The sequence below is a fragment of the Carettochelys insculpta genome, chromosome 13 (assembly GCF_033958435.1).
Source record: "Carettochelys insculpta isolate YL-2023 chromosome 13, ASM3395843v1, whole genome shotgun sequence".
NCBI lineage: Eukaryota > Metazoa > Chordata > Testudines > Carettochelyidae > Carettochelys > Carettochelys insculpta.
In genome coordinates this window covers 3,798,945-3,822,936 of record NC_134149.1, presented here as the reverse complement: position 1 = coordinate 3,822,936, position 23,992 = coordinate 3,798,945, and the positions used below count along the sequence as shown (strand labels likewise).

At 49.3% G+C, this 23,992-nt stretch overlaps 1 protein-coding gene across 7 annotated transcripts in view; it reads left to right on the top strand.

The window, feature by feature from the left end:
• Positions 1–16,181: 16,181 nt before the first annotated feature.
• MBNL3 (muscleblind like splicing regulator 3) overlaps positions 16,182–23,992 on the top strand; it is a 131,797-nt gene continuing 123,986 nt past the window's right edge. For 4 of the 7 annotated variants that reach the window (XR_012647344.1, XM_075007997.1, XM_075007996.1 and 1 more), the window contains exon 1: positions 16,183–16,409. The gene's annotated coding sequence lies outside the window, so the exon portion shown is untranslated. Of the gene's footprint in view, positions 16,410–23,992 lie in introns of all 7 variants that reach the window. The other 3 variants (XR_012647343.1, XR_012647342.1, XM_075007998.1) reach the window with 1 other exon arrangement.

The following is a 23,992-nucleotide window of genomic DNA, read 5'->3' as shown; positions in this document are numbered from 1 at the left end:
CCCTGGGCCGAGTTAGCAATTATAAGCCGTGCTCTTCAGATGTAAACAAATGTCCCCAGGGGACTTGGGGCTGATCACAACTGGCCTCTCATTTATGGCCCCAGTCAGGGCTGAACTCTGGCTTCTGGCTCTGACAGGCTAACGCATGGCTCTAAGGAGTCATCCAACTTCGCTGGTGTTTTCTTGTCCTGGGTGGGGCTCTCTAGACGTGTTTACAGGCTCAGTAATAGCCAGAGAACTTCCAGCCACTACCCTATACTCATGTGTGAGCATTTGCTCTACAAACACTTTGCTAAACTGTAAAAGCCTGGAGGTTTAGTGAGATTAGAGGGCTTGTTGTTAGTTATAAATATTAATGAGAACCAAGTGCTGATGCTTGGCTGTTCTGTAGGACAGCATGGGGCCCTGCGAAGAGAACAGCTGTCCCTGAAACCACCTGTCCCTCATGGGTTTCCATCCCCGTGATGCTGCCATTAGGATGCACGCCAGGCTGCTGAGCTGATATTGGATGGGCCATTCTGCCAGGCAAGAGCTGAGCCCGATCTCGTCCTTTGCAGCTGTGGCATTTCTGGGGACCTCTGTAGCTGTGCTAGTGAGGGGGCAGCTTCACCTGGCTCCATGAATAAACTGTCTAGGTGCAGAAAGTTCCACTGCAGGTCAACGCCCTGACTCCAAAGTGTGTGTGAAGGTGGCGGGGGAGGAGGTGGCCATGCACAGGGCTTGGCGGTGAATGGGTGTCTGGGTGGGCAGTAAGTGGTGCTGGGCAGGAAGTGGCTGGCTGTGGGGCAGTGGCTGGGGCAGCTGGGTTGGAGCTGGGGTGGCTGACTGGTAGGTGGGCATGGCAGGAGGCTGAGGCCCGGGGGGATGGAAGCGTGTGAGGTAGTGATTGAGGCGGTACTGAGCCCTCCCCACGTTCACAGCTGCTGCTTCCCCAGCCCCGAAGATGCCTAGCGACTGGCTCAGTTACTGCCACCGTGGCATCTGGTGGCCTGAGAGCTGCACGTGCAGCTCAGCTGGGCTGAGGCGTTTGGCCTGGGCCGGTGGGGATGTGTGCGGCTGCTGACTGCAGGGCGGAAGGGGCGTCATGTGGGGCAGATGTCTCCCCTCCAGCGGGAGAGCAGGAGACAGGCTGCAAGATTCCCTCCAGCCACTCCTCAAACTAGGGCAGGAGGCACTTCATCCTCCTGCAAAGACCTGACGCCTCGGGGGGCTGTGGGGAATGAGGTTAGGGAGGCGGAGGCCAGTTTACTGAGCGATGTGGGGAGGAAGTTTGTTGGCCTGAGGCCCAAGTAAGACAGAGGCATTGTGGGAAACCAGCTCCGCCTCTCACCAGCCTGTGCCAGTTGATCCTCTCAACCGGGGGTGCTAAGGAAATGTACTAGGTGGGCTCAAAATGTAATGCCCCCACCCTTGTGCGCCCGCAAACCACAGGTGCAAATAACTGAGGACACATTGTTCTACCCTCAGTTATTGGCAGCTGCATTCTAGACCACTTGAAAGTCCAGGCAGCTGATTCCCAGGCGCTAAGGTTCAGTTGTCCCACTCTGCATGCACATAGCTGCGCCTACAACGTGAAGCCAACGTCTGGCGCTCTCATCCAGTCTCTGCGTTTTCTCTGGAGTCGTGGGGCATTGCTAAGCTCCAGTTTCTCTACAATGTTTTTACCTTAAACATCTCATTCTTTCGTGGGCCCGAAGAAAGGATTTATGCCACCCTCAGAGATTCCTCCCCCCCCACCCGCTTGATTGGGGGGCAATTTCTTCACTGCAGCGTTAGTAATAAAATCACAATGTTATGTGCAGCCTACACCATCAGAGCTGTCAATGTCACCAAGACATAAAGTCTCCTCTCCCCCCACAGGCTTCCTGATAACCCTGTGCTGCAACAATTGTTGGACAGAATAAAAGAGCTGAGAAACCAGTTCCAGTGCTTCCCAAAGGACCAAGCACTGGGTGAATTTTGAGGCACAGGGCTACCTGGGAACAGTAACATGTGAGAGTTGCTGACATTCAGCTGCCAAAAACTGATTTTTTTTTTTAATACTTTCCAAGTTCTTGTTCAAGGGCAGTTGTAAAAATTATCCTGACTGGTAAATAATTTATTTTAAATGTCATAGCATTGTCTAAATTGTGCATATGGATTAGCGCTGTGCACCGAAGGTAGTTCTCATAGCTTTGGCAACGGTATTGGATATGAATACCCAGTGGTGCCCATTAAAAAAACACCTTTTACTATTCTGCAGGATTTGACTTCCCTGAGTTACTTGCAGCATTTCTGTCAGCGTGGCCAATCCAATCAGGCAAATGCCAGAGGCCAGTCAGAGATCCTGTTGCAGCGGATGTTGGGGTTCTTGTGTTTGAAGACAACAGCCCTACGGTGTGGATAGAAAGTGGGAGCCAGGCCCGAGGTTTAAACCAGAGAAGTGCAGTTGAAACAGTTTGGAAGGAAACAAGCCCAGGTAAGAGCTGGCTGGTCAGGCAGGAGGCAATAGAGGTACATTTTCTGTACGGGGAGGGCTGGGGGAGATGCACAGAGTAGTTGTTGGAACAGGGTTTCATGGGAGAGCTTTCGCAGGGCTCTCTTCCTCTGCAAGGCATTTCTGTTAGAACTCTCGCTGCGGACTTGCCTCAGCCACTGACGGGAATTGTAGTCAACTCCCGACTTGGCAGCTCCGTGATGGGCTGGCCAGGTGATTACGAGGGCTGCATCTAAGGGAGGAAGTTGCTGGCAGGTTGGGAAAGGAGGGAGGAGATGATGTTCCCCATGGGGGAAAAAACATGTTTTGTTTAAAAACTAAACTCTCAGCCCAGGCTTTGCGTGTGCCATGAGGAGCCCTCTCCGCTCTGCAATTTGGTATGTTTCTATGTGTAGCTGTAGCACGGTGTTTGTGCATGGGGAACTAACCAGGCAGCCTTCAACAGCAAGCCTAGAAAAGAAGAGAAGTTAGCACCTAAGTCTTTTAGCATCTGACTGTGACAGGTGCTACCGAAGGAAGGAACTGTTTGGGAGAACAGAGGAAAGAGATGTATTTTCCTAAGGTCATGGTGTGTCCTAAGACATACCTGTTACCTCTGAAAGTGACAGTACTCAGTAGAGGAGTCAGGAGCGCTGGCTGCACCGTGTGCATGCAGATAGGTGCCCACAGAGAGGATAAAAGCCTTACTGCTGCTGGCAGCTCAGCAAGTAGAGGCCCTTGGTTTTTCAGCTGTACAGCCTTGGTTCTGCCTGTACTGTCCCTGGGGAGAGGGTTAGCAGATTTGTGCAGCTGCAGCATGTTTGTAACAACATGTTTTACATCATAACTAGGGCCCTACCAAATTCACTGTCCACTTTGGTCAATTTCATGGTCATAGTATGTAAAAAAAATGGTAAATGTCATGATTTCAGACACTGAAATCTGAAATTTCAGGGTGTGGGAATTGACGGGGTCCTGACCCACAAAAAAGTTGTGTGAGAGTTGCAAGGTTATTGTATGGGGGGAGGGGGTATGTTGCAACTCTGGTATCCTTACTTCTGTGCTGCTGCTGGCAGCGGTACTGCCTTCAGAGCTGGGCGCCTGGAGAGTGGTGGCTGCTGGCTGGGAGTCCAGCTCTGAAGGCAGACCTACTGCCCCAGCACTGCAGAAGTAAGGGTGGCCTGCTGTGGTATTGCCACTATTTCTGCACTGTTGCCTGTGCACCTTGGACCTAAATCAGCAGCTGCCATGGTCCCGGTGCCCACTGCTAAAAGCAGCAATGCAGAAGAGTGACATGGGTATAGTGTTCCCACGCTTGCTGCTGCCTTCAGAGCTCTGCACCCAGCCAACATTACAACCATTGCTCTCCCGTTGCCCAGAGTGATTTAAAGGGTCCAGGGCACTGTCCGCTGCTGCTACAATATCACTTTGGTGGCCCAGAGGCCCAGGCCTTTTTAAATCACCAGACCCCAGGGCCTCCTCCCGCCCCCAGTTGGCGGCCCTGCTGGGGCCTATTCCATTCATTGCACTGAATGCAGCATGTGTGATTCCCAGCCTTGCATGCAGGTGGCATAGATGTGCATATAGTGCAAGCAGCTTCTGGTCCTCAGAGATCAAGTACAGCCTGTTGACAACAGAGGTGCTGAGCGGAAGGTGCTGACTGAGACCTAGATGTACATGGACAAGACTTTTTGGGACACCCATAAAGTGGTTACACGCCCAGTCTGACAGCCCCTGTGCTGTTGGCAGGTGAAGATCTTGGGGAAGGAGAGTACCACATGGGAGCGGAGGGAAAGTTGGAATCCCCCGTCTAGGTAATGTCATGGTATTCTCTTGCACAGACAATACCTCTGTGGGGAGGGAGTCCCTCAGAGCTGACCTGGTAGGGCTCAGCGGGTGGGCAAGGCCTCAGGCAGCACACTGACAGTGGGACCTGGATGGTGGGTGGGGTCCAAGGTGGCATGCTGATAGCAGGACCTCGCTGGTGGGCGGGGCCCAGGGTGGCACACTGATAGCAGAACCTGGCTGGTGGGCGGGGCCCAGGGTGGCACACTGATAGCGGGACCTGGCTGGTGGGCGGGGCCCAGGGCAGCACGCTGATGGGCGGGGCCCAGGGCAACACACTGATAGTGGGATGTGGCTGGTGGGCGGGGCTCCGGGTGACACACTGATGGCAGGACCTGGCTGGTGGGCAGTGGATGCTGTAGTCAATTGAAGTGCATGGCCCTGAAGGCACAGAACCCCAGGTAACCACCTTGCTCACCTTGTCTTAAGGCCAGGCTAGGAGCCCCATTATTAGGAACAGACAAATATTAATGGAGGATTCAGCTATTGGAAATACTGGTAGCTGGGCTTGTGATGACCTGGAGAGCTGCAGGGTGAGTTGCCTGACGGGTGTGCAGGTTGCAGATTGCTCGAGGCATCTAGACAGACCGATGTGCAATGCTGGGGAGGAGCTGGTGGTCGTGGTACATGTAGGTGTCTGTGACTCAGGGAATGGTAGGACAGAGGTCCTAGAAGACAAATTTAGGCTTGTAATTAAGAGATTAAAATCCATGACTGCTACAATAGCATTTTCCGAAATGTTGCCAGCTCCATATGTGGGGCCAGTTAGACAGGCAGACCTGCAGGGTCTCAATGCGTGGATGAGACGCTATTGCTCAGAGGTGGGATTCAGGTTCATCCCAGCTGAAGAACCTTTGGGACTGGAGGAGTCCATATGGGAAGGATGATCTCCCCCTAACCAGAGCTGAACTCAACAGCTCACACACAAAACTCAAAATATCCCTGACAAGCTTTTAAACCAACCCCTGAGAGAAAGTGAACAGATGTGGAGGAGCACAGGGTCCCAACAGACCCATCCATTCATGTAGGCATTATTGAAGGTGCTATGCTATACCCTAGTAAAAAGGAAAGGAGAGAAGTTGATAAAGCACATATAAGAACGGAGGAGAAACAGTCAAATGAAGAAGAGTTCCATTCAGTTCCAGCACATGCAGGTAGACAGCTAAATACTAACAAATGATACTAGTGCCTGTATACAAATACAATGTCTAACTACTAAGAGGGGTGAACTTGAGGACCTCCTATTAAATGAGGATATTGATATAATAGACGTGACTAAAACAATGATAAGCAACATGCTGCTTGATAATACAGGTTAAACCTCTCTTATCCAGGACTCTCTGGTCTGGTAACATCACTGGTCCAGCAGGACTAGGGATGTTGCTGGACCATTGAGCCCCTGGATCAGAGAACCCTGGATGGTCAGCAACAGCGCTGGGGTGGCATCTGAGCCCTTTGCAGGGGGAAGGATCCCTGGCACCTAGGGCCCGGGATAAGAGCCTAGCTAGGGGTGTGGAGAGCCTGGCAGTTGGAGCCATCATTGCAGCATGGCTGGAGGCATGGGGCCTGGTGCAGACACTGCAGTGTGATTGGGTACATGGGGCTGAGATTGCAGCATGGCAGTGGCTGTGGACCCTGGTGGCCGGGGCCTGTATCAGAGCTCAGCCAGGGGCCTGGAACCCAATGGTTGAATGCAGGGCCCTCAGCTGCTGGTGCTGGCAGCAGATCCTGTCTGGCAGCCAGCAGGGGAGCCAGGCCAGCAGCCAAGTCCCACAGACACATTGCAAAGGCCACGGGTGCAGATCCCAGCGGGGAACCCAGTCCTCTCTGCAGACAGATTTTGGAGAGCCCAGAGTCCATCAGAAGAGGGTCAGGAATTGACCTCCCCTGGTCTGGCAAACTCCTTCATCTGGGACAAGTCAGACACCAATGAAGCCAGACCAGGGATGTCCAACCTGTACCAGGGTACAAAATATATCGGACGTAGTGATGGCTGGGCTGACTTAATTGGGGTTGGGACAGGAGGCCTCATGAGGTCCCTTCCAGCTCTGTGAGTCTATGATAGCATAGTTTGTCCTGGTGGTGGGGAACTGGCACTATAGGCAAAAGAAATCATCAAGTCAGACATAGCAAAAATCTTAAATTAACCAAAGAGTGCCATAAAATCTCTCTGGGTAGAAATTCCATGCCGGAATAATAAGAATATAGCAGCAGAAATACACTACACACCACCTGACTAGAAAGGTGGTAGAGACTGTGGACTTCTGAGAGAGATTAGAGAAGCTACAAAACCAGGAAATCCAATAATAATGGGAGATTCCAACGTGTCACTTTGGGACAGGATGCAGAGATAAACTTTCTGGGCACCATTAATGGCCTTTTCTTGGAGCAGCTCCTCCTGCAACCTACAAGGGGAGAGGCAATTTTAACTCCTAAGTGGAACCCATGATCTGGTCCAAAAGGTGAATATAACTGAGCCATTCAGTAATAGAGACTGAAATGTAATTAAATGTAGTGTCCTGGTAGGTGGGAAAATAGCAAAGAAATCCACCATGGTAGCATTTCACTTCAGAAAGGAGATATGCTCAAACACAAGCAAGCAGAGCAGTTGCACAGAAGCTCAATGAATTCTTTGCAATGGTCTTCACAGCACAGAATGGGAGAGAGAATCCCTGCCTGAGTCATTTTCTTTTTAAGTGACAAATCTGAGAAACTAGCCCAACCTGAGGTATCAATAGAGGAGGTCCTGGAACAGATAAGTTTGAAAAACACCAGAACCAGCTGGTAGTCAGGCAAGAGTTCTAAAGTAGCTCAGATATGAAATTGTAGAACTATTAATTGTGATATGTAAACTGTCACTTATATTAGCCTCTGCACCAGATCTGTAAAATGCTGATTTGTAGAAAAGCTCCTGAGGCAATTGTGGTAATTAGAGGCTGGTAAGCTGGGGTCCAGTACCAGGCAAATTGGTCAAAAATCTTGTAAACATAATTATGAGATACATAGATGCAGATGTTGTACTGGGAAAGAGTCAACATGACTCCTGTAAAAGGAAATCATACCTCACCAATCTATTAGAATTCTTTGAGGGGGTGGTCAACAACCCTGGATAAGAATGAACTAGTGAATATAATAATGTACCTGGACTATCAGAAAGTCTTTGAGAAGATCAGTCACCAAAAGCTCTTAAGCAAAATAGGTGGTCATGGGATAGAGGAAACGTCCTCTTGTGGACAAGTAACTGGTTAAATGATGAAACAAAAAAGCAGTCATGTAGCACTTTAAAGACTAATAAAAGATTTTTATTTTATGACTGCTTTTTTGTTTGGTTACGATACAGACCAACACAGCTGCCTCCCCGGTTAAATGCTAGGAAACAAGTTATAGGACTAATTGGCCAGTTTTCAGAGTTGAGAGGTAAATTGTGGGATGCCCATCCTGGGGTCAGTACTAGGACCAGAAATGATCTGCATAAAGGGCTAGAAAGGGAGGTGGCAACGTTTGCAGATGCTACAAAATTTCTCGAATCACTATGTTCAAAGCTGAGTGTGAGGAGTTTCAAAGGGATCTCAAAAAACAGGATGACTGGGCAACAAATGGCAGATGAAACTCAATGTTGATGAATGCAAAGTAATGGACATTGATGAACATAGTCCCAAATAATGATGGGGTACAAGTTACTGCTGAAGAAAGATCTTGGAGTCACTGTTAATAGTTCCCAGAAGATATGAAGCATGTGGCACCAGCCACCAGTGTTCCCTCTAATTTTTTCTATTCATGAGCGGAATAAATTTGATTATGTGCTGAAGTGCACCACCGATAGCAATGCATGCTGCTGAGCTGAGCGGCACCTGAATCTCTCCTGGGTGGCTGTCCAACTACTCAGCTTTCTGGGAACACGCCAGCCAGGGTCAGAGGACAAGATACTGGGCTAGATGGACCTTTTGTCTGATCCCATCAGGCTGTTCTTAATGTTGCGGTGAAAGCGTTTGCTGGGATCAAGCCAACAGGCCAGCCGCAGACTCCTCAGCAGAGAGGGACCTGGTGTGTTTGGCTGCCATGTGATGAGAAACCTAGTGCTTGGCGGGGGTTCAAGGCCACCTGGGACGACACATTTGAACTGGAAATATGGCCTAAATTGGTAACAGTGTGGGGGAGTTACCCAAGGAACATCATGTCTCCGGGCACTGGGTCCCTCCTGCTCTCTGCCAATGCCACATACCGGTTCTGCCTCCTCAGAGGAGCAATATGTTGGTCTCATTCTGGTTGTGAGGGTGGCTAAGGAGTACCAATGGCCTGTGAGATGCTGGAGGTCAGGTTAGATTATCTCCTGTTTCCTTTGAAATTAAAGTCACAGCCCAAATCCTAGATCCAGGGCCTGCCTTCCCCACACAGCTGGGTTCATGGCACTGCATTTACCCAGCCAGAGAATTTGTGGCAGCTACCCAATCACTCACAGTCAGCTGAGCGCTTGAGGCAGGCTGGTATATTCCTTCCAGGCATTGGCATCACTTTTGCGGTGCAACTGCAGGTTGCCAGTGAAGCCAAGGGCAGCAGGAGAGGAGTTATGCTCATTTACCTCAGCTGAGGATCTGGCCCCTGGAGGCTCCTCGCTCATAATACCAGGCAAGACAACGACCTGCTAAGACCCACTGATGTGTTTCCTCACTCCCAGCCTGTGCATCTTACTGAGCCAATGCTGCCAGGCTGCTGCCAGTGCCTGTTGGAACAGCTCCTCTGCTGTGGAAGAATCCAGCCCCTGCAGAGGCCAAGCAGCTATTAAACGTGTGGTGGAAAGCTGCCTCCCTGTCAGCCTGCCCAGGCTCTGAATCTGGGACGTGGGGTGAGTCAAAATGAGGGAGGCCAGGAAAATAATGGGCTGAAGAATAAGCATCGTTTGCTGCTGGGAAGTTCCTTTCATCTGCAGTTCACAGAGGGTTTCACAAGCATTAATTAGTTCTAGCCTCTCAGCCTCCCCGGGCCCATGACGAGACAGGGGTGGGGGGGATCCAGCGCCCATGAAATGGGCATCCAGCCAGCGTCCCAGCAGAGAAAGCTGCATGATTTCACTTGGTTTCTCAGGGGCTGGGGGCTTTGGGGAACCCATGTGCTTCTGGGGCTGCCGGGAATGTTCGGGAGCAGCACAGTCTGGTTCCGGAGACGGTCAGAGGAGGCTGGACACCGTTTTGAGCAGTACCAACTTTGAGCCTGGTTCAGCCTTTCCCCACGACTACGTGAGGCGTGTGTGTGAGACAGGCCCCCACGGGGCAGATCCTCCCCAGCTGAAAGTGTGATCCGCTGTGGGTAGAGCTAGGAGCTGGACAGCCTTGTCTCCTGCCCAGGCCAGGCACAGGGTGAGCTGGTTCCATTTCTCTGGCTGGAAACCAGCCCTTCGTGAAATGCAAGTCACTGGGCGCCATGTTGGAGCGCAGTGGGGTGAAATGTAGTGGGCCGTGGTGGGTGGGAGAGGAGAGCAGATGATCCCTTCCGGCCTTACACACTGTGCCCTGGGACAATTGGGAACCTGCTACCAGTGCTATTTTGCACCAGTGTAAGTGAGGCGCGAGGGTGCCGGATGGCAGCATGGCTCTGTGGGTGCGGCAGAGTGCTGGGGCGGGGTTGTGTGCCCTCCCGCTTACCGCACTGACTTCAAAGGAAGCTTTGTGGGTGCAAAGAACCTGGGAGTGGAGTCCCTCTTCATTCATCCTGTTTAACAACCGGGTCAGTTGAGGCACGGAAGGGTTGTCATTTGCCTGAGGTCACACACGGTGTCAGAGGCAGGGCTGAACCTCAGGAGTCCTAATGCCCAGGCCTTCGTCCCCGCTCCTGCCTGGTGTGGGATCCATCGCTGTAGTTATAAATAACCTTGTTTATAACCTCAGTCTGAAGATTCAGCATTTCGGGTGTCAACCCTGTACACAAATCAAAGCAGGCTTGCACCGGATTTCTGGGAGACAGACGCAAATGTCAGTTTCGGAAGGGGGACATGTCTCGTAAAGGGCAATGAGATTAATGATGGGAGCAATGGCGGGTACTCCTTGCATCACAGCTGTGCTCTCTTCAGCCGGAGTACCAGTTCCTCCCCTCTGGGTAAATTCGGGATCTGGAGAGTGGTGCTGTGCAGCCCCGCCTTCCCACCCTCCCCACCCCTTTGCTGGTTGGATTGCTGTAGCCCTGCCAGGAACATGGCTATGTGTAGTTCACATTTGACTGTAGTGACTTTGAATCTGCTCCTGTTTGCAGACCCATCGGTACAGGCGCACTTTGATCTCCTGTTTGCCTGGGGTAAAAGATGGGCCTGGCACCACCTTGCATACTGAAGCCCATCAGCTCACCATGTGCTGATGTACAGATGCTGCAGGGAAGGCTGCTCTGCTGGCAGACCCTGGGTGATGCTGTCTTTGATACAGGCTTTTCAGTTTCCTGTCTGTACGTCTGGCTATTCTGAACTGCACTGTTATAACTGCCACTAGTAACCCAGCCATCATCTTGCTTTGTCTCCTGTGTGGGGCTAGGCAGGTATGCACTCCTCTATTAGTCATTAAAGTGTATTTATGTTACAACTCCCATGCAGCACTGGGCTATCCTCTGTCTCTCAGGCCTTTGCAGACGTGAATGGATTTATCCTTATGGCTCTGTGTGAGTATCATGTTCCCCATTAGATGGAGTGGGGAACTGAGGGCCAGAGACACTAGGGGAACCATTTCCATCAGGGGCTGTGATTGCAGCTGTCTTCATGTTTGCTTCCTGTTATCTTGGATTGGGTCCTCAAGATCACTGACTACTTGGGAAAATCTCCTCAGTGACTGGCTCTGAGTCATGTGGTGACTCAGTGGCAGAATCCCAGGTCTCCTGAGACTCATTCATAAGCATGGCCACATTGGGTCAGACCAGCCGTCCAATCAGCTGAGTCACATCTTCCAAGAGTGGCTGATGCCGGAGGCTTCAGAGGGAGTCAAAAGAACAGGCAGTTATCAAATAATCCATCCTCTGCTGTCAGTCCCAATGTTTGGCAGGCAGAAGGTTAGGGACCCCCAGAGTGTGGGTTTGCATCCCTGATGGACCTCTCCTCTGGAACCTTGTCTAATTCTGTTTAATCCATTTACGCTTTTAGCCCTGACAACATCCACTGGCAATGAGTTCCACAGGTTGACTGTACATTGTCTGAAGAAGTACTTTCTTCTCCTAATTTTGAACCTGCTGACTATTAATTTCATTGGGTAACAATCAGGTTGGTTTTTTTTCTTTTTTTTTTAAGCTTCTCTCTGTACTTTTCTTAACTGTAATATATGTATTTTGAGAAGAACAAGCCATTTTCAAGGTGCAGGTCTCCCATGGACTTATATGAAAGCATTTTGATATCTTCTGTGTTATTTTGTATTCTATCCTAATGATTCCCAACATTCCGTTTGCTATTTTTTTTTATTGTCACTGTGTCTTGAGTATGTTTTCAGAGAAGTATCCGCACTGACTTCAAGATGTCTGTCTTGAGTGGTAATATCTAATTTGGACCCCAACATTTTGTATGTATAATTGTGATTATGGTTCACAGCATCCATTACTTTGTATTTCTCAACACAGACTTTATTCTCGAACTCTGCACGTTCTGGCTCGGACTTCATGATCTTCAATAACTTTGCGTTATCTTCAAGTTTTGTGACTTTACTGTTTACCTTTTTTTGAGATAATTTGTGAATACATTGAACAGCACTGGTTCCAGTACACATCCTTGGGGGGAATCTGCTATTTACCTCTCTCCATTGTGAGAACTGAACATTTATTCCTACCCTCAGTTTCCTGTCTTTGAAACAATTACTGGTCCATGAAAGGCCCCGCACATTTATCTCAGGACTTCATACCTTACTTAACACCCTTTGGAGAGAAACCTTGTGGAGGCTTTCTCAAACTCCAAGTCCACTATATGCATTGGTTGAGTCTTGGCCAGGTTTGTGGATCCTCTTCAAAGAATATCAATAGATTGGTGAGGCATGATTTTCCTTTACAAAAACAATGTTTACTCTTACCGAGAATATCATCTCATTTTCAGCTGTGTGTCCGCTAATTCTGTTCTTTACTATAGTTTCAACTAACATACCTGATACTGCAGTTACATTTACTGGCCTGTAATTATCACGGTTGCCTCTGGAGTCTTTTTTTTTTTTAAAAAATTGGTGCTACAGTGCCTACCTTTCGGTCACCTGGTACAGATTCTGATTTAAGCTGTAGGCTGCATACCAGTTATTGTTTCTGCAGTTTCAGTTCCTCCAGAACTCCAGAGTAAATAGTATCTGGCTCTGGGGCCTTATTGCCATATAATTTATCAATTTGTTCCAAAGCCTCCTTTAATCACACCTCAGTCATTTGTCACCTAAAAAGATTGACTCTACGCTGTCTTTCACGTATAGTGCCAGTCCTATATCAGCATGACCTACTCTGTCATTCCTATATATTTTGTACCCTTGTATTACCATGTTCCATTGATTATCATCACCTCCCCACCCCCGTTTCTGTGATGCCTATTACATCAATATCCTCGTTTAATATCGGGGCTCAAGTTCATCCATCCGAGTAGATTTCTTTCATTTGTACACAAGCACTTGTAATATTTTCAATATTTGTTTGCCTCCATGTGATGGGATTGAATGGAAGTCTTTTTCATTTGACTGTTTCCCTTCAGTTCCTACCTGTATTTTATCAACCTGTATCCTCTCCTCTGTACTCTGCACCTGTCAGCTTTCCTCCAGGCCTTAGTTTAAAATCTTTTCTGCAACCTTTTGATTTTTCATGACTGCAGTCTGGTTCTGTTTTGATTTAGGTGGCAGTCATCCTTCCTGTATGGGCTCCCTGTTCCACAAAAGGTTCTCCACTTCCAATATACTTCTCAGTCTCTCCTCTCAACACCATTGTCTCATCCATGCATGGAGACCCTCCAGTTTTGCCTATCTAAATGGCCCTTCATGTGAACTGGAAACACTTCAGAGAATGCGATAATGGAGGCCCTGGACTTTAACCTCTAAATTAGCAGGTTTAATTTGGTCTCCAGGACCTCTCTCTCCTCCCTTTCCTTATGACACTGGTACCTACATGTTCCTCCCCAGCTCTGTCTGGAGATGTGCATTCAGCTGGCAGTTTGCCAAGCAGTGCTCCCAGCCTTCTCTAGCCGAACTATCTATACTTCTAAAATTATCCAATCCCCAACCCCCATATCTGCTACCTGTCTCTTCCTGATAGCAGGGTCCCCCCACAGAGCAAATCCAGTGCTCTAACCACAAGGCCATCCATCTTTTCTTGAGAGCTAGCACTTTGCCCTTGAAGTTAATGGGAATTTTCCATTATAGTCTGTATTTTGCACATTGATAAATGCTTAATGTGTAACAGTGATTACAGTTTTATTAACTATATAGAATGATTTTCCTCTTGATGTGACTTTGCACCAATTCATTAACTGATTCCAACAATACATCAGTGTGGGGGAAACAGAGGGCAGGGACTAAGTGATATGCCCTTGGTCACAAGAGGGAGTCATTGTCAGAGCTGGAATTCGCTATCAATGGTTCAAAGTTCATTTTTCAGACCAGGCTTCTGCCTATTAGCCAGGGTGTAACATGGGCAGGGTGAATGGAGCAGCTGCCCAAGGTGCAAAGCTGCACAGAAAAACATGGTGGAGAAAAGCAGAAAAACCACAGCAGCATGCACAAATGTGCTTGGCCATCCTGGCATATCTCACTCTGTCGATTAAAATGTTTTAAAATGAGAAAAGTGTGTTATTGCAGCAGTGTCTTCCAGGTCAGGGTCAGTTTGGGATTGTCACGTGCCCTGTTTCCACTCTTTAACCATGTGGATGTTTGTACTTGCCCTTGGCAAAACAACAAACAAGTTGCTAGTCTAAATGCAATGTTCTCTTCCATCCCTGCACAGATTCCAAGGCCAGAAGGGATCACCCCATCTGACCTCGTATAACGCAGGCCACCGAACTGCTCCACAGTAATTCTGAGAGCAGATCTTCTCCAAACATATCCAGTCTTCTTTTCAACATCGTCAGAAATTTTGCTTTTCAAATAAAATTTTATTTAATGTTATTTTAAGAAGATCAGTCCACTCAGTGATCCAGAGGTCAGCATGCACTGGTCACTGCAGATTGCCTGTTAACATGACAAAGCTTATAAAAGACTTTATTTAAATTAAGACCGTGAGACTTAGGGCCTGATCTTCTGAGGATCTCAGTACGAGGTGGAGCTTCCTAACATCTAACAAGATCAGACCGTTTCTAGTGTGCCATGGACCACACAGAGAAATCCTACATACCTGGACTAAGAAATTTGCTTTTGGTTTTTGGTATGCAGCAGGCGTATTATGGATTTAAGATCTGCTTTCTCCTCGGTTTCATATTGTGGTTGTCTCCTCTGATTGTTAGCTGAAATGCAAGTTTTGTAACAAAATAGGCGAAACAAACACAGCGCTGCTCATGCCACGAAAGGGCTGCATTCCATAACGTTACAAATACTAATGTGGCACAACATGGAGGAGAAACCTATTGCAGAGCGTGACTGGTTCTGGGCCCACCATTACCAAAAGGGTGTGGACGTATTGGAGAAAGTCCAGCAGAGGGTAACAAAAATGACTAGTGGGTGGAGCATGAGCTGAAGAGAGGCTGAGGGATTTAGGGTTATTTAGTCTACAGAAGAGAAGAGTGAGGAGGGATTTGATAGCAGCCTTCAACTACCCGAATGGGATTTACAAAGAGGATGGAGAGAGACTGTTTTCAGTGGTGACAGAATGAGGAGTTCTCAAGTTGCAGTAGGAGAGGTATAGGTTGGGGATTAGGAAAAAACTACTTCACCCGGAGGGTGGTGAAGCACTGGAATGCATTACCCAGGCAGCTGGTGCCATCTCCCTGGCTGGGATGATTTAGTGAGGGTTGGTTCCGCTTTAGGCAGATGGTTTGACTTGACTTCCTGGGGTCCCTTCCAGCCCAAGGGTTCTATGAATGGTGGTTTGTGTGTCCTGGGTGCTGATGGAACACCTGGGCAAGAACTTCACCATGTCTGTATCACACATGGTTCCAGCTGAATGGTGACTGCGCTGTTTGCACCACTGTTTACAGCTGAAATTAACTTTTTAAACAGACATGGAGATTCTTGGAGAAAATAGAGCGCTGGGCGAGTAAGGGAGCTCCTGGGCAGGAAAGGCCTCTCCCCATTGTGGCAGAGAAGTGGGGCTCAGTGGCGGAGTGGGGCAGGCTGCCTGCACAGTAAGTGTGGGGGGCCAGGGGAGGCAACCCCCAGCTGCTAGCATCCTGCCCCAGGTAAGCTCCCACCTGCCCTCCACAGGATGGCTGGAGCAGCAACCGCTGGGCACACAGAAGCCCAGGCCCCAGGGGCCATCGCCCCCCGGGCGGGACAGCGGTGTGACTCCAGGCGCTGAGGACCTGGTTTGACCCAGGGAAGCTGGTGCCTAAATAAATCTGTTGGTCTTTAAGGTGCCATCCACCCAACCCCTCGCTCTGCGCTGATACCCCCCAGCAGCGCCAGGGGCGACCCTGGCTCAGGCAAGACATGGCCTGGGGCGGGCAGTGCCAGGGGCTGCTGGGCTGGGTACCGGGGAGCTCCGGGCTGCTACCCGGAGCAGGTGCCCCCCCGACGCCCGAGGCTGGAGGGGCGGCTCGGGGGCCGCTGCACTCCCCGGGGGCGGCTGGGGTGGGGGACACTCCCTGCCCCGGACTCAGTGCGGGCCCAGCCGCTCCCGGCTCGCCGGGGCTGCAGCCATGGCGGCGGGCGAGCCGGGTCCCGCGGCGCTGCAGAGGGCGGAGGCGGCCGCGGGGCGGGGCCGGCGCCGCTGTTCCGCCCCGCCGGGCTCCGGCGCGCCGCGCCCCACCCCAGAGCTGCTCGCACGGCGCGGGGGGCGGGCCGGCGCGGGGCGCTCGCTGCGGCGGCGAGTCGGGGAAGCCCTGGCTGTAAGATGGCGGCACCCAGCCTGCGCCCCTGCTAGGAGCTCCGCCAGCCGCCGGCCCGGACTCGCTTAGCGCCGCTTCGGCTTCTGCCCCGGCCCCCTGGCATGCTGCGCCGCGCCCCTCCGCGCCTGGGTCGTGCCGTCGGCGGGGAAGCGCCAGGTAAGGCCGGGCTGGGGGGGAAGGAGCCGGGCAGCGCTTCGCCGCTCCATCCGTCTCGTCTCCCCTCCCCGCGCGGGGCTGCGGGAGGATCCGGGCCCGGAGCGCGGCGCTGCCGGGCAGCAGGAGCTGGTTCCGCGCCGGGGCGCCCCGAACGCCGCTGCGCACCGCGCTCCGGGCGGCCCCGGGCGGCGCGGGGGGCGAAGCGGAACGGGCACGTGGGGGCCGCCGCGGTGCGCCCTTGCCTGGCCGGGAGCCCAGGGCGGGCGGGCGGCTCCTGCGTGGCTGCAGGGATCCCGGAGGGCCCGGCAGGGGGGTTTGGACGCCGGTGAGGACATGCGCGTTACTTCGCTCCCGCTACCGCACCGTAGTCTGCCTAGAAACAAAGAGCCCGAGCCCGCGAAGTTGAAGGGGGCTCTGCAGCGGGGGGTTGGCCCCCAGGCTCCAGGCAGGGCGGCTCCGGTTTGCTCTCGCCTGTCTGCGGGGAGACCCCCCTCCCCTTCCCCGGCAGGCCAGGGGCAGGCGTGTCAGAAGGCTGCAGCCATGACAGAGGCAACTTCTCCCCTTGCCACATTTTTCTGCCGGCGGGTGTGACAGTTGTCAGGAGGTGTGCCTGCAGCCGGGTCCCTCTTCTTTGCTGAATCACGGAGGAGCTGTGGCTCTCTGGAGCCCGTGCTGGAGGAAGGACGTTCCCAGTAGATGTCAGGTGATTATAACACAGGACCAGAGGCAAACAGAAAAGACCTGCTAGCCCCCGTTGTAGAGTTCTCCTGCAGGGATAGGAGCATTTGTCTTCCCAGCAGTGCTAGGTGTGAGGTCGTTTCCCATTTAAATCGTTTAATGACAAAATACAGCCTGCTTCACCAATGTCACCTGGCGCTTGGGTCCTGAACTTGTGTGTCATGGGCCCCAGACTGCTGCCCTAACTCGGGGAGTTTCTCTCTTGTGCAAGTTATCCCTGCTTCATGTAATGGCTGAGCGAGGTCTGCAGTTGGCCAACATCGGATAAGTGCACAGCACCATATAAGCAGTGACAATACTGCCGTGTGTTTGCGAGGGAGAGTGTTCAAATGGCCAAGAGTCGTGACTCAGGGATTTGCGTAAAAACAAATCAGTTAAACTGGTTTGCTGATCCATTGTTCCAGCAAATTATTTTTCATGGCAAGAAAAGACTTTTTTGCTGCCTGACACTGAAATGTTCTTAGTCATTCTTGTGGGTTTCTCTGATGGATGTGGGCGAGGGGGGGAGGCAGGTTTGGACGTGACTAGCATGATGGGGTCAGAAACTTTGGGACAAGATTAAATTACAGCGCTTGTTGGACGTGTCGTGTGAGCCTGTAATTAGAGCACGGGAATAGTCTGTATGCCATGTTAACACTGTCAAGTGGCAGACAGACTTACCTCAGTCAAGCCTGGCTCTGCTGGGATTATACAGTGACAGAAGGGATGCAAATAACAAGGCATCCTGTGGCATCTTAGAGAATAACACATTGGTTAATTTATTCATGAGCGTTGGTGGGTAAGACCTCCTTCCGCAGTGGGGATGCAGTTCAGTGTCTGTACAGCTGCTGCTTTGAGGTTGAAGAGATTAGATTTTCCTCTCTTGAATATTTGCTGTTGATTTTCTACTAATTTAAGGCAGTGTGTGTCTGCCCAGGGTGGAGTTGGGAGGATTCTTTAAATGGCACAGGGTAGTCCTGGGTGCTGCTGGCTTGGTTACAAATGAGGACTCAAATCCTGCTCAGCAGACTCTTAGGAAAGGGCCTGATTCAGCAGTCCTCCCCTAGGGTCCCAATCCTGTAGTGCTTGCTCATTTGAAGAGCATACAGATGGAAGGAAACTGTCGCTAAACTTGTCTCCTTCGCTAATGGGAAGAGAATCTTTTGCCAAGAAAGAAACTTGCAGATCAGTGGTGCTGATTTAGTAGCCTAACCCTCAGGAATCCTGAAATCACAGGAGTCTACTCTCCTTGGTGTCAGATTTTCAGCTCTCTTCCTAGCCTTTGGGTAAAAGCCGTGCGGTCTAGCACATTGGCTTGTGTTTGCTGTATGATTACATTGGTCTGATGTCAGAGCCGTTGCAATATTATGACATACAAGTGGGTTGAACATGCTTTGCAAAGCTATTCTGAATAAGCTCTAGCCATTTTACAAGTGCTAATTTCCCTGGCGTGCGTGCTTGATCTCTGTCTTTAAATGAAGCAATTTTAAATTGGTGATGACCCAATAAAGGATGAGTAGTTTCAGAGTTACTTACGTAACAGAGTACCGTCTGCCTGTTTTAATTATCGCAGGGTGCATATTTATTAAATCCTGCTACTGGCTTCAGAACACCTTGGAACATTTTAACCAGGACCTTAAAATGAACTGAAAGTCAAGGAGGATGCAGTTCCTCCCCTCTGTGCTGCCTGGTGCATTAATCCCTGTCAAGGGCAGTTAATACAGAGCCCTGAGAGAAAGTGGATCCTGGTTTCTGTCCCACCTTTCTCCCTTCTCCTGTGCAGAGGGATGGAGCACAGCTGGTTGCTGTCCTGTGGCTGCATTCTCTTACTGCTGGGCCAACTGCTGCATGGAGCACGGAGCCACCACAGAAGAAGAAGGAGATAGGGGAATGAGCTTTCATCAGTGAGGTTCTGCTGTGAGCTTTGGACAGCATTGAGCCAGGATTACCATCACAAAGTGGCCTTCTGAGGTTCCAGTTTCATTATTTCTCTGATTGGTTATTCTCAGTTTACAAGGCACATGATGATTTTTCTAGGCACCAGCCTGTGAAACTCATACAAGGATCTGAAAATCAAGCTGGTTTCACCCCTCCCCCAACTTTTATCACAAGGGCCAGTAGTAATGATCCATTATCAGAATTTGGCTGATGACATGGTTTATAATCAGTGTTCCATCTAATTTTTTTTCTGTCCCTGGGTGGAATAAATTTTCTTATATGCACCAGGACATGTGCAGAGGTGCACCGTCAGTAGAAACACATGCTGGTGGCTGTGGGTGCTCTGTTAATCACGAGGGTGGCACGTGAATTTCTCCTGGGTGGCCGCCCAAGCTCTTGGCTTACAGAAGAACCTTGCTCAAGATGCCCGAAGCAGAATAAAAATCCAGCTACCTCCCCTGCTCCCCTGTGACTCACACAGGGAATAGATGCTGCCTTCACATGATCGCTTTTCTAACCATCACCACCCTTGTAGTCCCATGTGGAAGCCATACAGAGTGTTAGAAAGTAGCCACTGAACTGGCAGTTGTATGCGCTGATGTAGGGTTTGCAGACATCTGCATTTACAAAAGTATAGGTATGAATAGAAGCTCTATTGTTTCATTCTGAAACCCAAGTCCAGAACAGAATAGAGCTGCCACATCACATAGATCTGATGTCCAATATGCCATCTCTCCAGATCCAACCCTGCACCTCACTTAATCACATTTTTTCCTAGCAAAACCTGGGAACATTAGCAAACGCGCCCTGCACATTTGACTGAACAAGAAAAGAAGCCTAGAAGAGTGAGGGTATCCTGTTTGTTGGAGAGTGTGTTCTTTCTCCTGAATCATGTAGACGCTCCAGTGTTCGAATAGCTCTTGATTTGCGTAGGTGCTTTCTATAAGTAAATTTCAGTGAAAGAATTCTGTAATACTTTGGTAATTATGCTCGTACCTGGCAAGGAGACAAATACTTTGTGCGCAGTGCATTAGCTTGTTTATAGCATTTTTAAGTTTTCCTTGCTCTCTTTTGAATACACATGTTGTAGACCACCAGCCAAGGCATATGCTGGTCAATTAGACAGCCCTTTGACTAGCTTAAGCATGTGCTCAGATCCTTGGCTTCAGGGGGACTGGAACACATGCTCAAGTTCTTCCCTGAGTTAGTACCTCATTTGTATCACGTACATTTTAGCGGCGCAAAGGAATTGTTTGTTTAAAAGGTACGTGCCATGCTATTTTTCTGGGTGTGCTTTTGCACTCCAAAGAGATGTTATGTTCCCAGATTAGAAATAGTACCTGCAAATATTTTCATCCCCCAGCTTGATGTGAAGGGCATCCCATGGGAGTTGATTCTCCCATGCTCACCTTGAGTCGTACCCTGTAGTTAGTGGCCTGGATTAAAATTGGACGTCTTGCTGGGGAAGGTTCCACTCAGCTGCAGTAAGACCGGCCGAATCTGGCCAGTGCTTTTTAAAGAGCGCATACAGTGATACGCGACGGAAAAACTGTAATCCTTGTGGGGTGGCGTTTTATGTCGAAGGACTTCTGAACGCATCGGATCAGGGCGAATACACCGTTGTAATCCAATCCATGCTTGAAAGCTGCGCAAAAGGCTGCATGCTGCAGACATAAGCTGTGTCAATAAGAACTCTATTCAGCCTCTGAAAAGAGCCTCATGATCCGGGTTTGATTGGCAGCCTTCCTAAGGGAGGGCCTTTTAGGTGCAAAAGCTTAGATTTTGACGGTGCTTCTGACCGACTTGACTGCTTTTTCTGCCTCCCATGTATTGTTCTTTTCTCAGCGCAGCAAACTTGGATTTCAGATCAGGAGGTTTCTTGGAGGAGCAGTGGGGTTTTCATGTGATGACACCATGGGTGCCAAGAAGGTTTCCTCCCTCGCAGCGTGGCTCCTCAGCCAAAGCAGGTTGTAGGGAAGAGAAGGTGATAGATTTAAGAGAATGTGAGGTGGGAGTTGCAATTACTGTGTGTGAGAGAGAATGTTCATATGTGCTGCTCATGGTGGTTTAATTACTGTATAAAGCACAAGCCCTTATGAAAGTCAGATATTGTGCAGAATAAGTATTTATACACCCTTGTGCACACTCTGGATGGTTTTATACAAGCTAGTGAGAAATCCAGCAAATGATTACGAGTGTAAGACGGGATCCTGCTCTTGCCATAAATGTGGTATAACTCTGCTGGCCGAGCAAAACCAGAATCTGGCACACTAATTTTTTTTTTTCTTTAAACTTCAGAAAACCTGGTTCTATGTTATTGAACATTTTATTACCTGGTGTTTAATCTTTTAAAGCCTTGTAGGTTATGTCTGCATGAGCTAATAAAATAGTCACGTAAGCCTGCACGAAAGTGGTATTTTAATGAAAATGTTGAATTAAAAAGCATTAGTTTTGTGGGTTTCAGTCTGGGTTCAGCTTTGTGGGTTCAGTAAATTGCAGATCCAGTATTTGTTCTAGTGAGCATATTAAGCCAGTATATTTGGTATTCAACAAGGGCCTTTTGCAAAAGGGACACTCAACAATGTTGCCAGCGCTCTTGCTTTTTGTTTCAGAACTTGTGATCTGTGTGGTGCTCAGCTGAAACCCCAGCTCCTGTAGTCAAAGGAGTGGGAGATCAACTCAGCGTTTTTTTAAAGAAAAAACAAAAGTCCAGCTTCTGTGGTTGCAGAGAAAAGCTGGAAAATGCGATCTGGGTAACAAAACCTAATGGCAAAGAAAAAGGCTCCAAAGTTATAAAAACCTCATGGTTTTTAAGCCAGCCTCATGACAAGTTGAGGCTTAACTGCTGATTTTAAGTTCTTGGGTTTGGCAGGGCTCATGCCATTACAAAAAGTCCAGCTCTGTTCTCACATAAGCACACCGAGCCAATGGGCTGGATCCTCAGCTACTGTAGGTCCGCGTAGCTAAGTGGGAGCTAGTATGGTCCGATCAGTTTGTACCAGCTGAGAATCTGGCTTCGTGAAAGTTGCACCAGTCTCCCAGAAGAACTTAGCCTCCCGGTTTGCCTGTTTCTCCCCAGTGACTTTTATTTACTAAATGCCCAGCCCTGCTCATATGGCCATGCAAATTCCTATCAGCTTTAGTGGGACCAGGATCGGGCTCTAAGAAAACAGCCTGCAAAACAGTGGGGGCAGTCATGAAATGTGACAGGCAATGACAGGAAATGCTGGTTTCTCTGCCCTGGCTCATAACTCTGTGAGGCCGCAGCTGGGTAATTTGTTTTTACTTCCTGTTCCCAATCTGTTTGGGTCAAAAGCGGCAGTGTTTTTCCATAGAAAGATGTTTGGCTTTATTCTGCAAGGCAGCAATAAATCTGACACCGAGTACAACGTGTTTCTTGCTTCTCACAGTCTCTGTTATGCAGCCACTGAGTTGAGTTTGGACGGCAAAGCCTTTATTTGTGCTTGTAGAGGCCCCCAGTTGCACTAGGATTTTTAAACAGCAGAAAGCTGAATATTTATTTAGAAGCCTTTTAAATCACACGAGAGGCAGGGAAGAACTTGGGAAGTTTCCTTTCCTTTCCGGGCTGTGCTTTGGATTACCTGAGAGAGTGGGGCAAGTCCCATAGGAGATTACACTTCTGTGGTTTACAGGACCTAATTCATTATTCTTTGTGAAGTGAGGAGGGTGTTAGCAAAGTGCAGAGGATTATACAATAATGGACCAAACTGTGTCGTCTCCCGCAGCAGAGCTCCTATTGGCCAGGGCTGTTTTTCTGTTCAGTTGATGGACTGGTCATTAAAGCAGTAATAAAGCTTGGAATGCTGAGAGAGAAAATTTCCAAGATTTGTTGACAAGGAAATCTCCCCAGGCAGATGGAGAACATCATGTGATAGCTCTTCTGAAATTCTCTCTAAAAATATGTTAACCCAGAAATTGCAAAGTAGTCCCCTCACTTCCTTTGAGATCTTCCTGGGACACCCTAACCAAATACCTACTGAGGATCAGAGGGAAAAGTTCATTTGGAGGACTTTTTGGAGAAGACCCCCTCAAGAACGACAGGCCCAACATTTAAATGCATTTGAATAGTTTTTCACATCACACTGATCACCCAGCAATGAGAGGATTGAAATCCCAACGTCTGACCTGAGCCACCCTACCCTTCAATAAACCCAAGGACTTTGGGATTCTGGACCAAATAGTCAAATTTTTAAATTTAAATCAAATGTAGAATTTTTGAACTTTAGATGCAAAATATTATTCATGTGAAATATTTCACAAAATGTTCTTTTTAAAAAATCTTATTGTGCCCTAAATTAGGGGTTCTTTCCGTGCCAGACACAACTGCAAACTAAACTGGGCTTGCCAGTCAGTGCCAATCCACAGTTCCAAAGGTCGATTGTCCGATTAGTTGCAACCCAGAATTTTGTCACAAAACTTCCGCTACTCAATTAAACCCCACTAATAGGTCCAAGTAACGTCAGTGGCAGGCAGGCAGGAATTGGTTGTCTCTCCTCCATTTATACAGCCCAAAGTTGCTGCTGCGAGATCCTGGTCCCCCATGCAAGCTCCCTGGTCCAGTTCTGTGACATCGACTCTGCCTCTGACAATCTGGTTTAGTTAGCTCTGCAAAATTTCTATTCGTGCTACATACTGCCCCCAGCCCCGAATGTCTGTTCACAGGGCTCAGAATCTTTTGTTTGGGGCCAGAGGGCCCCTTTGGATAGAGAGCCTACCCCCAGCAGGAGAGTGCCCCCTTATGGCTCAGCACATACAACAGTTCTCCCATCCCATGAGAAATGTTGAGGTTTTGAATCCCCTTCCCCTAAACTGGGATGAGAAGTTGAAATCTCTGAAATTTTCATGAACAAAAATTGGGGGTGGGGGGAGAAAAGAAGAGTTGTGTTAAACCAAACTTCTGCTTGTTT